The sequence below is a fragment of the Suncus etruscus genome, chromosome 14, assembly GCF_024139225.1.
Source record: "Suncus etruscus isolate mSunEtr1 chromosome 14, mSunEtr1.pri.cur, whole genome shotgun sequence".
NCBI lineage: Eukaryota > Metazoa > Chordata > Mammalia > Eulipotyphla > Soricidae > Suncus > Suncus etruscus.
This window is the reverse complement of record NC_064861.1, coordinates 68,386,820-68,400,298: the sequence shown is the minus strand read 5'-3', so window position 1 is coordinate 68,400,298 and position 13,479 is coordinate 68,386,820. Positions and strand designations below refer to the sequence as shown.

The 13,479-nt window shown below is 47.1% G+C and overlaps 1 protein-coding gene and 1 non-coding gene across 3 annotated transcripts in view; both read right to left on the bottom strand.

Annotated features, from left to right (window-relative positions):
- Positions 1-13,479, bottom strand: part of ZNRF1 (zinc and ring finger 1) — a 101,964-nt gene that overhangs the window by 28,626 nt on the left and 59,859 nt on the right. The gene's annotated exons all lie outside the window — the stretch shown is intronic.
- On the bottom strand, positions 10,651-10,757 carry LOC126028991 (U6 spliceosomal RNA). Its single transcript, XR_007502655.1, has one exon. It is a non-coding gene; the product is annotated as a U6 spliceosomal RNA (small nuclear RNA).

Sequence of the window (13,479 nt, the reverse complement as noted above, 5' to 3'; positions counted from 1 at the left end):
AGAGGGGAGTAGAAAGATCAGGGCTAGGGGCTGGAGAGATAGCATGGAGGTAAGGCATTTGCCTTTCATGCAGGAGGTCATCGGTTTGAATCCCGGCGTCCCATATGGTTCCCCCGTGCCTGCCAGGAGCAATTTCTGAGCATGGAGCCAGGAATAACCCCTGAGCACTGCCGGGTGTGACCCAAAAACTACACCAAAAAAAAAAAAAAAAAAAAAAAAAAAAACCAAGAAAGATCAGGGCTACAGCTAGAAACAAGATTTCACAACTCTGCAGGCCTTCTATAGCAGAAGGCCACCTGGACAAGGGATGGGGTTACCCTCTGTTCTCAGTATCTGGGTTTCTGCCAGTATTACAGCACCTACTACATAATTTGCTTGACATCAAACACAATACATATTTGCATTTCTTACCCGGTATTGTTCCTGAGTGCAGTGAACATGTCTAATTTACTTCTATATTATCCATAGTGACTTATAATAGCAGATGTTTGATAATGTTTACCAAACATTAGTGCTCAATGAACAATAAACAAATTATTTTCAAAGCTCATTAGCTTGTGCTGAATGGGGAGGATAAACATTTTGGAGACAAAGAAGGAAGCTTGAATGTCAGCAGAGAATTAGATTTTATTAGGTATTATATTAAATTATGGTTGATTTTTTTTATTTTCATTTTTTGGTTTTTGGGTCACACCCAGCATCGCTCAGGGATTATTCCTGGCTCTACGCTCAGAAATCACTCCTGGTAGGCTCAGGGGACCATATGGGATGCCGGGATTCGAACCACCATCCTTCTGCATGCAAGGCAAACATCCTACCTCCATGCTATATCTCTCCGGCCCCTATGGTTGATTCTTTTTTTTTTTTGGTGGTCTTTTTTGGGTCACACCCGGCAGCGCTCAGGGGTTATTCCTGGCCCCATGCTCAGAAATTGCTCCTGGCAGGCACGGGGGACCATATGGGATGCCGGGATTCGAACCGATGACCTTCTGCATGAAAGGCAAACACCTTACCTCCATGCTATTTCTCCGGCCCCTCCTATGGTTGATTCTTTTTTTTTTTTTTTTTTTTTTTTTTTTTTTTTTTTGATTTTTGGGTCACTCCCGGTGATGCTCAGGGGTTACTCCTGGCTGTCTGCTCAGAAATAGCTCCTGGCAGGCACAGGGGACCATATGGGACACCGGGATTCGAACCAATCACCTTTGGTCCTGGATCAGCTGCTTGCAAGGCAAACGCCACTGTGCTATCTCCCCGGGCCCCTATGGTTGATTCTTAAGGTGTAACAATCATATGATGATACTAGAGGAAAAGGTTCTCTTTCTTTCTTTTGGAAATACTTATAATCAGTAACATATAGTAACAGATTACATGTCCTAACGTTTGTTTTTGTAGTATACCTGGGGATGAAATAGAACTTCAAACAAGCAAAGCAAATGTACTACTAGCAAATGTACTAACACTGAGCTACATCCCCAGCCCCAAGAAATGGAGGAATTGGAAGGGAAGAGAGAACACTTACTTTTACATAATATGAGCTATCAAATCAATTTGTATTTCTCTATCCCAGCAATAATGGCTTTAAATATAAGAAGTAAAACAAGGGGCCGGAGGGGCTAGAGTGATGGCACAGTGGTAGGGCATTTGCTTTGCACGCGGCTGACCGAGGACACACTGTGGTTCGATCCCCCGGTTCCCATCTGGTCCCCCAAGCCAGGAGCGATTTCTGAGCATATAGCCAGGAGTAACCCCTGAGCATCATCAAGTGTGGCCCAAAAATTCAACAAAATGGGGGAAAGGGGTAGAGCGGTGGCACAGCATCAGTAGGTGTACAAGTAGCCTTGTATGTGGCTGACCTAGTATGGACCACAGTTTGATCCCCCAGCATCCCATATGGTCCCCCAAGCCAGGAGTGATTTCTGAGCACATAGCCAGGAATAACCCCTGAGCATTACCTGGTGTGGCCCAAAAACAAACAAACAAAAACAAAATAAAACAAAACAAACAAAAAATAAACCACATACAGGAAGCAAAACAAAGGAAACCAAAAAGTTTCCAGTGTTTAACTGGAATAAGAATACATGAAACTCTAGGGGGGTTTCAAAAAAAAGAAAGACATTCTCTCTTTTTTTGGTTGTTTTGGGTCATACTCAGTAGGGCTCAGGACTTAACTCTTGAGCTCCAGAGATCACTCCTGGCAGTGCTCCGGGGACCATGAGGTATCGTAATGGAAGCCAGTGGGCTGTGTGCAAGATAAGCACCCTACCCACTCCAACTCCAACTTCAACATTCTATATTCAGATGAGACTAGAGTATTATGAAGATGTTTCTCTTCTGTTTAAATTGATTTATAAGTTCAGTGCTTCCCCAGTAACTAACTAGAAAGTAACAATCTGCCCCAAAATGAAAGAGTTTAAACAACCAGTATTATTCTTTCTCAGCTAGCTTCAGTGAGTCAGCCACCTGGGAGGAAATCTCCTAGGCAGTTTAGCTTTTTGAAGTCTCTGGTGAGGTTTTAATCAGAATGTGACTGTGGAGGGAATCATCTTGAAAGGCTTTTCACACATATGATCTCCCCAACACGGTGCCTCTGGACTTCCCAAGTATGTGCCCAAGATCCCATGGCCTTTTCTCAAGAGAGAATAGGAAGTTCACATGGCCAGTCGTTAAAAGTCATATGGGCATCTCCTCTGTCTCCTTATTGGTTAAAGCAGGTGCAAAGGTCACTGTAGGCAGAAGGAAAGGAAACATAGATCCATGTCTTCACAGAGGATGGTCACACCACACTATAGGGGAAAGAGGGAGGGAGGGAGGGAAGGAGAGAAAGAGAGAGAGAGAGAGAGAGAGAGAGACAGACAGACAGACAGACAGACAGACAGACAGACAGACACAGAGAGAGAGACAGAGACAGAGGCTGGAAAGAGGAACTTCTTGTACCAGCCTTGTAAGCCACCACAGGTATTTGTCCTGCCTCTCATCAGGCCCCCATCAGCCTGCCCCTTTTCGGTTTCCCCAGACCCCTAAGCCCCTTGCATACCAGGCTGGGAATGGAGGAAAGACAAGTGGCTCCATCCACAGATTTTCCAACTGCACCAGATGTCTGACACGCCTGGCTATGGTGCTCCCCAAGAGCAGTACTTGTTTGCTCCTGGTGCCCATGCCCTGCCTGTGTACAGCGCTGGGGGGCAGGAGGGGAGTGTATGCTGTGTTCCAGAGATCACATTGGCATGGCCCCGGGGTTGAGTTCCTGGCCTCATTCACCTGGACAGCAGTCTTTCCAGACTAAACCATCACACATGTACAAACGAGGAACATTTGTCCCTACCTTCCCTTTCTTCTTATTTTCAAGGCTAGTTGAGGTGTAACAATTTGCATAACGTCTGTTTGAAGGACTAGTTATTAGGCAAAAGAGGTGAAACACCTATCTGTATGCTAATATACCTACAAATAGAGTTAGAAAACTAGAACAACAGCATATAAGTACTGCGGTGAGCTAACCAATTGCGCCACTGGAGCTACGGTCACAACAACAAATCCAAGTTATAGGACAATAGTTGGGGTATGACACCTTTAGGAAACAATAAACCCCCCCCCCAACATGCCTGCTTCAACACAAAAGAGCAGATACACCCTGAGTCACAGTGGCCACCTGCATATCCTCTGACAGGGAATGGGAGCGGAGAAAGTAGCAGCCTCAAACACTCTGCTTGTTTGATTTTGTGAACAGGAATCAAAGATTTCTTGTCAGACAGATCCTTCTTCCCAGCCAGGAACTCAGTAGAAAGTCCTAATACTATTTTTTTTTTTAGTACATGTAATAAACTACGATTATGTGAGCAGAGCACTGGTGCCATTTCTAACTTGCTCCATCTCTTATTTGTAGGCTCAGAGCTCCTAGGCAGGGCCTACAGAAACTGGGTCTCTCTGTCGTAAAACCAGGTGAGAACCGCCTCTGTATCCGCAGAATCAGCAGTGGTTTTAACAGTCTGAATGGATGGGGCTCTCTGCATTCCAGAAGGGCTGCACTAACTAGCTGGTGGTGCTTACAGCCCTTTGCTGGACCTCTCAGGGGCATAGGGCAGGCACAAGGGCAGCAGAGGGAGGACAAAAGTGAGGTGAGGGCAGGACTGGGCAGTCAGTCCTTCCAAAACGCCCCTTTGGCTCTCCTCATGTACCACATGCCAAGTATTACAAGACGAGTCAACAGCAGCCAAAAAAAAAAAAAAAGTCTCAGTCCTCTCTCTGCAGCAGCGCTGAGTCTGCTGCTCACTTAGCTTTTCCTTGCAGCTAGCGGGAGGGGCAAGTAGGAAGAAGAGGAGGAGAATCAAAGGACAGAACAGTGGCCGGCATTTCCAGGGTCACTCCTGGTATCCAGACTAGCTCTTGTGCCCTGTCTACCAGACTGCATCCAATCTCTGGCCTCCCTGTCAGGCACCGTGCAAGCTCCTTATCTGATGAGAAAATCCAGGTTCAGAAAAGCGTTGGTCAGAGAGCTGCGAGGGACACAGGACCGCCTTAGATTACAATCAGGGCAAATCAAAGAATCAAACAGGGGCTCAGGATGAGGAGGGCAAGGAATAAAACCACCTCAGCTCAACAGTAGCCGCTCCGTCTCCTGCTCCACCCCCAGCCCCGTGCAATCAAGGGCATTACCAGAGCCTGGGTTTCAAATCAAATCCTCATCTCAATGATTAGCTGATGGAGACTCAAGGTGGAGAGAGCAGATAGGGGAAAAAAATGGGAAAAACTCCTTTGGGTGACCCTGTGATGGATGCACAGGGAGAAACTCTGAGTTGTCAAGCACTTGAGCAAAACCTTAAAAAAGGAAAGTCAGCTGGCTCCACGTGGCAGGAAGGAATCAGATACCACGGGAGATCACAGTCAACTGTGCCCCCACCCCCTCCTTTATGCCAGAGTCTTCTTGGTGCTTTTTGAGTGATTGAGTGATTAGGGGTAGGTATTCCCCTAATACAGGGCCAGGCAGAGGGGCAGAGACAGGCAGTGTGAACCTCACAGCTCATGGAGTGGCTCCATCTCCACTTACCCTAGTCACCCACCCCGATTTCCAGCACAGGAGAAGGTCTTTTGGGCCAAAATTAGAAACATACACATGAAATGCCTTCCTGCCCACCAGCCCCTTATCTTTCCAGCACTACAACAGCATTAACAACAGTCAAGGGACTGAAGAGATAGCACAGCTGCGTTTGCCTTGCAAGCAGCCGATCCAGGACCTAAGGTGGTTGGTTCAAATCCCTATATCCCATATGGTCCCCCATGCCTGCCAGGAGCTATTTCTAAGCAGATAGCCAGGAGTAACCCCTGAGCACTGCCGGGTGTGGCCCAAAAACAACAACAACAACAAACAAAACCAAAAACCAAAAAACAACAGTCAAGGTGAATGCAGAGCCCTGCAGCAGGAATGAAAGGGAATAAGGTTAAGGGAAAGGCAGAGCAAGGTGGAGTCTGGCTTTCAGTACCACCTAATGACTGAGGCAGAAAACTGTCCTTTCTTCCAGGAATGGAATGCCCTCTAGGAACATAAAGCCCAGCTCTACCAGGCTGCAGACCTCCCACTCCTCCACCCCTCTTACCTCCCAGAGGTGCTGCCAGCAGAAAGCCCCTGGCCTTCCTAGCTGCAGGGTAACAGGGAGCTTACTAGTAGGCATTGGATATTTGCAACAGCATTTCCAAGAGGGGAGTGACAAAGCAACTCCCACAAAAGTTTGGAACCCTCTGCTCTGCACGTTTTCCATCTCAGCATCTCCCTGTTTTCACTTGGGAAGTGGAGACCAGTTTGATGTGCCTCAGAGATCCCTTCTGAATTGTTGGCTTAAATACTCAGAACTGGAGATTACTGCAGCATTTCTTTCTTTCTCAGAGGCCCCTTGGTTTCCTCCATGCCAAAAGGGAGATTCCCGGGTGAGAACCAAAAGCAGCTGGACAGCAGCCTCACACAAGGTAAATATTCTAACATCTCTGCAGAAATGATACCCGTATTTTTGTTTTTTGTTTGTTTTTGGGCCACACCCGGTGACACTCAGGGGTTACTCCTGGCTATGTGCTCAGAAGTTGCTCCTGGCTTGGGGGACCATATTATGGGACGCCGGGGGATCGAACCGCGGTCCGTCCAAGGCTAGCACAGGCAAGGCAGGCACCTTACCTCTAGCGCCACCGCCCGGCCCCTGATACCCATTTTTTTTTTTTTGGTAGATACCCGTATTTTTAAAAAGGCTCCTATTAGGAAAAGGCAACAGTGATACTTGGTATTCAAATTGAAAACCTAAGAAGATTGTTCTGGGTTTTGTTCTGTGGGTTCTCACAGTACCACTCTGGGGTCCACATGAGAGATTCCTGCAGAGTCAGCTCAGCTCCTCCCAAGGACCCTGAGCCGATGGGCAGAAAATCCAGCTCCTGGCTGGCCAGCCCTGCTGCAGCTTCTGTATGTATGAGGAAGGCAAGGCTGTTGGGGAGTCCCGGCCAGTGCCAGACACAGAGTGATGACAGATTCCACACCTGTGAAGTAACAAACGTCAGAAAACCATAAAACTCAGATGTGATCAGAAAATGAGTCATCCTGCCCCACCCAGCCTGAGGCGCAAGACAGTTAAAAAAAAAAAAAAAAGTGACACCATGGGCCTGAATTGCTACTGTGAACAGCTCTGTAAGTCAAAGGTCCATCTCATAAAATAAAAAGCAAAACCCAAAACAAAAATGACCCAGTCCAGCAAGGGAGAGGGCGCTAAGGGCTGGAGGCCTGGGATGAAGTCAGGAATAGCTTTTCACTAAGGGTTCTAATAGGGATAAACAAACAAATAAAATGATCCAAGGGGTGAAGAGGTGGTATACCGGGAAGGGCTGACTTTGCATATGATGTGTTGAATTAATTTTTTTTTTTGGTTTTTGGGCCACACCAGGTGACTCTCAGGGGTTACTCCTGGCTATGTGCTCAGAAGTCATTCCTGGCTTGCGGGACCATATGGGACGCCAGGGGATCGAACCGCAGTCCGTCCAAGGCTAGAGCAGGCAAGGCAGGCACCTTACCTCTAGCGCTACTGCCCAGCCCCTGAATTAAGTGTCATAGTGTTGTGGATGAATGGCCTTTCTTGGCCCAGCCCGCCTGCAGTCCCTTTGGCCCGAGGGTCTGTGGGTTCAGGATAACAGGGAGGAAATGATCCACAGCAGTCAGATGAAGTTTCAAGAGACATCCAGGTTTAGTATAATATAAGGCCCTAACCGCCATGTGCATATTCTTCACATGGCCTCTAAGCTAAGCAGCCTCTTTCATGCTTCTGCATCAATCCTCTCACCTCTCCTTGCTGCGTCTGCCCCCCCCCCCCCCGTCAGGCTGGGGTGCCACTAGACACCCCTGCAACTCAACTCAGGGACGTTACCTTTCCTTCTCTCCCTGCCCTCAGTCCCTGCTATACAGATGGCCCAGGGAGAGCTTCCAGGGATAATTGAACAGTACTTCCTCCCACTAGTCCCTCCACTTCACTCCTCTGCAATGCTGAGGTGGCTGGGGGCAGCAGGCATGAAGTCCAGCCCTTCTATTCTCTGAGGCCTGGAGGGGGGTATGGAAGAGCAGAATGCCCCCCTCCCCAACACAAATACACAGAACAGTATGGCCCCACACAACACACACATCTACCTATACAAAACTCACAGTTGCTTTAGAATAGTGGCAATATACTGCTACAGCAGTTGTGAATACTGCCTCTCTCTCAAATGGTCTACTGTACCCAATATTTCACAACACAGCGGACTACAGATAACAGGCCTCAGCAGAACCACAGCAAGGGGATAGGGGCTCCTCTATATTTACCACGTGACTGTGGAATGCATTTTCTGAAAAGAAATGGGAGTTTGGGCTTGGGAGACCAAACATCTCGGGCCTGTGTTTAATGGTACTTCTCAGCAGGGCAACCGCAAAGCCCTACCTTTCTTCTGTGACGCTCTTAAAGAACTAAGTTTCTCTTAAGCATATCATTATAAACGAGATATAACAGGTTTATCAAAGCAAGTTCTTTTTACCCTCTCCTATGCCTTTGAAGATACACAACAGCCATTTGCTTAGATCCTTCCAAACCACATTACCAGCAAGAACACTGATACTTTGTCAAATGCAAAGTATCCAATCATACCCAATTAAAATTTTTCTTTCTTTGGGGGGGGGGGGTTTAGTTTAGGTTTTGGGTTACACCTAGAGGTGCTATGGAGACCATCTGGGTTGCCGAGGACTGAATCTGGGAATTGAACCCAGGTTGGCAGTGCAAGGCAAGCGCTCTCTCCGTTGTGTTATCTCTCTGGCTCATTCATTTTGGTTTATGGATTGATTCATGTCAGAAACCCAACTCTGGTGTAAGGGCCTCAGTGCACCCCCACACTTTGGCCAGTGCCCATTAAAAGACCTCAGCTAGGCCAGAAACTGATAGAAAGCTGAATTCTCCTATCAACACTTGAAACTGAGCTGGTAGCTCAATGATAAAAAGCTTGCCTGGGCTAAGTTAAAGTACATAGGGATGCCAGGACTGAGTGAGAAGCACCCCAGCCGCATTTTCACGTCATCTTCTGTTGTCCCTGTCGGCACAAAAGTGAGCAGTGAGAGTCTCAGAGTTCACCTCAGGGCCTGGAGGAAGGTCCCATGAGTGACCTACATGTCTCTTCTGCTTAGCTTCTTCCTCAAGCGGCTGAGAAACCCCAGATCTCCCAGTGAAGGCAGTGGTGCCTTCAGAAGTTGTCCTTCCAAATCAAGAGTGCAGCCAAGACGGAAATCCAGGTTTCTGGCATCTGCTGCATAGGAGCCTGTGTGTCGCCAGTTCAGAGGCACACAGTGTCCTTCTGCCTTCTTGCCAGTGGTGACATGTTGGGGCACATGCCAGACGAGACACCACAGATACAACAACGGTGAGCGCTTTCAAAAAGGAAAAGGCTGAAGGACCATGTGAGGCCAACAATAGTGGGCTGGAGAAGGCCTTTGCTTGACCAGGTCCAGAAGAAGTGACCTATAACACCTGCCCACAGGTATCTTTGATTTTACTTATATACTCATTCCAGCGTGGATTATTCCCTATTATCTCAAATACCCTGTTCAGAGATCACATGCCATTGTTGGGGGGGGGGGACGACTAGAATATTCTGGATACTGGGGAAGTTATTCTGCCAATGAATTTCCCGACTGACATCACTGAAGATGACTTAAGAATTTTAAGTGCAGGGGCTGGACAAATAGCATGGAGGTAAGGCATTTGCCTTGCATGCAAAAGGACAGTGGTTGGAATCCTAGCATCCCATATGGTCCCCTGAGCCTGCCAGGAGCGATTTCTGAGCGTAGAGCTAGGAGTAACCCCTGAGCGCTGCCGGGTGTAACCCAAAAAAAACCCAAACAAAACAAACAAAAAGAATTTTAAGTGCTTGAGGCAGAGCGGATAGTACAGCCAATAAGGCACGTGTTTAGCATATGACCAACCTGGGATGGATCCCTGGCATCCCATATGGTTCCCTAAGCAACACCAGGAGTATTGTCAGGGATGGCCCAAAAACAAACAGAAAATAACAACAACAACAACAACAACAACAACAAAAGAGTCCCAAATTTGTTGCTATATTACCATGATTTCTAAGTATTTTCTGGAAAACTTTAAAAATAACCTGAATGAAAAAAAAAAACAAACAAACAGACTTCTGGATTCCTCCACTCCCTTTCTGCAGCAGCTCAAGTGCTGGGATCACATGGGCCAGGAAAGTCTACTCCCACTCCTGCCAGAGGCCAGTTGAGCTGCCCTGACCTCGAATACAACCTGCCTCCTAAGTGTGGGCAAAGGTCTGGGTCAGAGAAATAACTTCTATAACTTCTATAACTGAGAAAATCTTCACATCCTGAACTGGGCTACTGGAAGAAAAAATAGGTCCAAGAAGGAGTCACTCATGCTAACAAACTACAACTTATTTACTATTTGACCAAGTGAGTTCCACCTTCCTCCAATTATCTGGAATAACCAGTGAGTGCAGTGAGGTTTGCCTGAGAGACCCCCGTGACCTGGCCACAAACCAGATGCTCTTTCTTAGACCCATCTCCTTTCTGCCTGTAAAAAGTGTTCTGTTTTATAGTTAGTTACTCAGAGCTCCTTTCCATCTGCTAGCCAGCCTCATGCTACCAATCTTATGAACTGTGTTGTTTTGTTTGGTTTGATTTGATTTTTGGGCTACAATTTGTGGAGGCTCAAGGGACAATGCACTGCTGATGGTCAAACCCGGGGCTACGTGCAAAATATGTACTCTAGCCCACTCAGCTATCTGGCCATGAACTTACTTTCTTCTTCTTCTTTTTTTTTTTTTTTTTTTTTTTGATGGGGTGGAGGAAGAAGGCGCTGCAGCTGTGCTCAGGCTTTTCTCCTGGCTCTGTGTTCAGGAATCACTTCTGGAGTGCTTGGGATGTAGTGCTGGGGATTGAACCAGGCAAGTGCCCTATATATTCTATTTCTCTGGCCCTGAACTTCTGAACTTTTTTTTTTTTAACTAAACCAAATAATTAAACCAGGATTTCTAGTCATACAACTTTACCCACTCTCTCTAATTCGCTAGATTTGGAAACACATAGAATAAAGAGAAAAGGGTAGAAGTGTAAAGAAATAAAACAACAATAAAATTTTTTTTTTAAATATGGAATGCTTCATGAATTTGCGTGTCATCCTTGTGCAGGGGCCATGCTAATCTTCTCTGTATCGTTCCAATTTTAGTATATGTGCTGCCGAAGCGAGCACAACAATAGAATTTCTAAGGTTCAGCTGAAAGCGAAAGGGCCTGAAGGAGTTAGGAGAGGGGTCAGGCCCAACAGCCTAAGCCCTTTAGTCCACTTTTACACTGAATGCAATTTCAACTCCCACAAGTTGAATATAGAGCTCAAATGTTTGCCTTCAAATGATCCTCCGCTCACATGCAAAAATGAAAGGTTCTAGTGAACACACTGAGAAGACTGGCTGGTAAGTGATCCAACAGAAATGTAAAAAGCTATACTTACCTCCTGACCCCATCAGGCATTTATTATGCTGCTCTCTTTAAAATTCCATGGATACTTAACATCAGCTGCAAAGGGCAGGGCAGTGCTAAGAGTCTGAACCACAATTCTTACTGTCTAGAAGGCTATCCTGGGACAGAAACATGAGAGGTTTCTCTTCAGCTCCCAGAGCTCACAAGGCCAGAGATTAAGGCCGGTACTTAGACATTCATGCTCAAAATACAAAAAAGGTCGAGCTCAAAACAGCAGCCCCTAATGCAGCCCTTGGGCAGGCCACAACTCAGCACTAGAATGAGGAAGGAGGAAAATTCACAGGGGACAAATCCTCCTGAGCATCAAGGCCTGTCTTTCCTCAAGGAGAAAAGGTGAAGGACCACAAGGGATGCTACTACTGGTGCCCAGTAGTCAAAGCTGCTCCCAAAACAAGCCTCTGCCCACTTCTAAGTAACCTCTCTCCTTGTTACCACCTTATCTAAACACTTCTCTCCAAAGCCACCTGATGACAGGCTGCTTTCTGCTCAAGAGCTCACAGAGACTATACTCCACCATCTGGTAAGCTCCAACTTGCCTTCCAACCTGTGTGCAGCTATTTCTGGTATGAAAGAGATGCCCAGTTTTATTTTTTTTTGGGGGGGGGAAGGGTCCACACCCAGTGATACTTCTGGGTTACTCTTGGCTCTGTGCTCAGGGATCATTGCTGGTGGTGCTCAGGGGACCATAATAAGTGCCAGGGAACAAAAGCAAACGATCTACTTGCTGTGCTATCACTCTGGCCACAGAGATTTCCAGTGTTAAATCAGGTCTCATCATTTTTGGGTGAGCAACAACCAGATGGTACTCAGGAGCTACGCCTAGCTCTGTTCTCTGGGGCTGATACCAATGGTGTTCTGGACCACCTTGTGATGCCAGGGATCAAATCCAGGCTTCCCACAAGCAAAGCACATGCTCAGTCTGTTGAGCTATATCTTGGGCCCAAACCAGACAGAGCAAATAAGAAAGCAAACATTCAGCCATCATCTATCTCTATTTACAGCAAATTTTTTAGATCAGATCTTCATGACATAAAAGAACATCACACCAGGCACTAGAGAAGGGAGATGATGAAAAGGAGGGCTACAAGGCAGAGGTTCTCAAGGATGCCCTGAAGCATAGGAAAAGATCTGTGAGAAATCCGGAGAAATGCCACACAGTAGGGATCGGGAAACTTCCGATGACCCCTGCCCAGTAGTACCCTGATGGGGCTGGAGACATAGTATGGTGGGTAATGTACTTGCCTTGCATGTAGCCCACCCTAGTTCGATCCCTGACATCCGATATGGACCTTGTGCTGAGCACCACTGGGTGTGGGTCAACCCCCACTAATAGAAGTGCCCTGGAGGACAGCACAGATCTGAATGGTCACCTCAGGAGAGGGCAAGTTTTCTGCCCCGTAGAACCTCAAGCATAGGTCTGTAGCTCTTCAGCACCAACTTCCAGTGCTGAATTCTCAGGCCTGTGAGGCCTGGAGAGGAGACATACCTGCTTCCCAGAGAGGCATTTGGGGGACAGTGCCTGCTTGGAAGGGGGGAAAAGGGGTGGTACTATGGCATCAAACATCTATTCCAGGGACTGAAGAAAGATCTCAATGGGGGCCGGAGTGGTGGTGCAGAGTGTAAGGCATCTGTCTGTCTTGTGTGAGCTAGCCTAGGACTGACTGTGGTTCGATCCCCTGGCATCCCATATGATCCCCCAAGCCAAGAGCAATTTCTGAGCACATAGCCAGGAGTAAACCGAGTGTCTCCGGGTGTGGCCAAAAAAAAAGAAAGAAAAGAAAAAGGAAGGGAAGGAAAGAAGAGAAAGGAAGGAAGGAAGAAAGGAAGGAAGGAAGGAAGGAAGGAAGGAAGGAAGGAAGGAAGGAAGGAAGGAAGGAAGGAAGGAAGGAAGGAAGGAAGGAGAGAAAGAGAAAGGAAGGAAGGAAGGAAGGAAGGAAGGAAGGAAGGAAGGAAGGAAGGAAGGAAGGAAGGAAGGAAGGAAGGAAGGAAGGAAGGAAGGAATGAGTGAGGTTTTGTATGCAAGTGGCCCAGTTCTCTGACACCAGAAGCGCCCCCCAACCCTCTCCAGCACTGCCAGGTGTGGTAAAAATAAATAAAAATAAGAGAGTCAGAGCCGGGAAGGTGGCGCTAGAGGTAAGGTGTCTGCCTTGCAAGCGTTAGCGTAGAACGGACCGCGATTTGATCCCCTGGTGTCCCATATGTTCCCATATGGTCCCCCCAAGCCAGGAGCGATTTCTGAGCGCATAGCCAGGAGTAACCCTTGAGCATCAAACGGGTGTGGCCCAAAAACAAAACAAAACAAAAATAAATAAATAAAGGAGAGTCAGAGCCAGATAGCACAGCAGGTAGGGTGTTTGCCTTGTATGTGTATGTATATATATATGTGTGTGTGTGTGTCTCTCTCAAACCTCACTAGGAATAATTCATAAACACAGA